The sequence below is a fragment of the Adiantum capillus-veneris genome, chromosome 8 (genome assembly GCF_014529385.1).
Source record: "Adiantum capillus-veneris isolate H3 chromosome 8, ASM1452938v2, whole genome shotgun sequence".
NCBI lineage: Eukaryota > Viridiplantae > Streptophyta > Polypodiopsida > Polypodiales > Pteridaceae > Adiantum > Adiantum capillus-veneris.
The window spans coordinates 33542403-33543621 of NC_140938.1; positions in this window are offsets into that span (position 1 = coordinate 33542403).

Below are 1219 nucleotides of genomic sequence, written 5' to 3' on the forward strand. Positions count from 1 at the left end.
CAATTTCCAAGGAGTGCAATCAGACACCAAACCCTCATCAGTGCCCTTAAGCATGGACCTTGGTATACACCCTACTGCATTTTGTAGCATTGAGCTTAACTTTATCTGTCTTTTTGTGTTTTTGTTATCAAGGGAACCATGCTAATTGTAGCTACTAATACAAGATTGGTATCTACTAGTACAATATTGGTAGCTACCACTCTCATTGTGGCAGCTGTCATGCTAATCCTGGTACAGCTAGCTACCAGTATGGCTCTGGCTACCATTCTTCCATGAGCTACTATTCTCCCATGGAAGTCTTGTTGGCTGACAAGGTAGCTACCATTCATCCATTAGCTATTGTTTTACCATGGAACTTCTACTGGTGACAAGTAAGTTCTCACTATCAACCATGGTAGCTACAAGTATAATAGTGGTAGCTACCATTCTGCCAAGGAAGTCATGCAATTGACAACGTGACTACCAAGATTGCATTGGTAGATGCCATTCTTCCATGAGCTGCCATTCTACCAAGGAAGTCCTGCAAATGACAAGGTGGCTACCAGGATTGCATTGGTAGCTGCCATTTTGCCATGAGCTGCCATTCTGCCAAGGAAGTCCTGCAAGTGACAAGGTAGCTACCAGGTTAACATTGGTAGCTACCATGATAGCATCTATAGCTACCATGATGGCAGGGGGCAAGGTAGCTACTAGGATAGCATTTGATATTACTGATAGCTTATTAGTGCTTGTCTGGTAGCTTCTATTGTCATGCTGACCCTGCATGTTTTTAATTGCCTTTGTGTAAGAACAGAAGTCAAGGTGTTGGTACATGATGAGAAGGAAGATGTTTTAGATAAAGGTTGTTGCCAGGCTTTTATTTTGTTAACCACCACTATTATACTGCTTACTACTAGGATAGCATTGGTGGCCTATGTCATCTTGGTAGATCTCAGTCAGCCAGCTACAACTAGGATGGCATTGGTAGCTACTAGGATAGTGTGGGTAGCTATCAATGCTTGCCTCGTAGCTTCCACTATCATGCCTGGTAGCTTCCACTGTCATGTTGTAGTTACATGTAACTTGAAATAGCAAGTTCTTAATTCCTTAATACTTTTCATGACTGCAGAGGTTGAGCCAGAGACTACAGTTGAGAAGGACGGTGTGTTAGAGAAGTATAGTCCAGAGAATGGATCAAGCAGAAAATGCTTCTTCATCAATGAAGGACAATGAAGTCTCA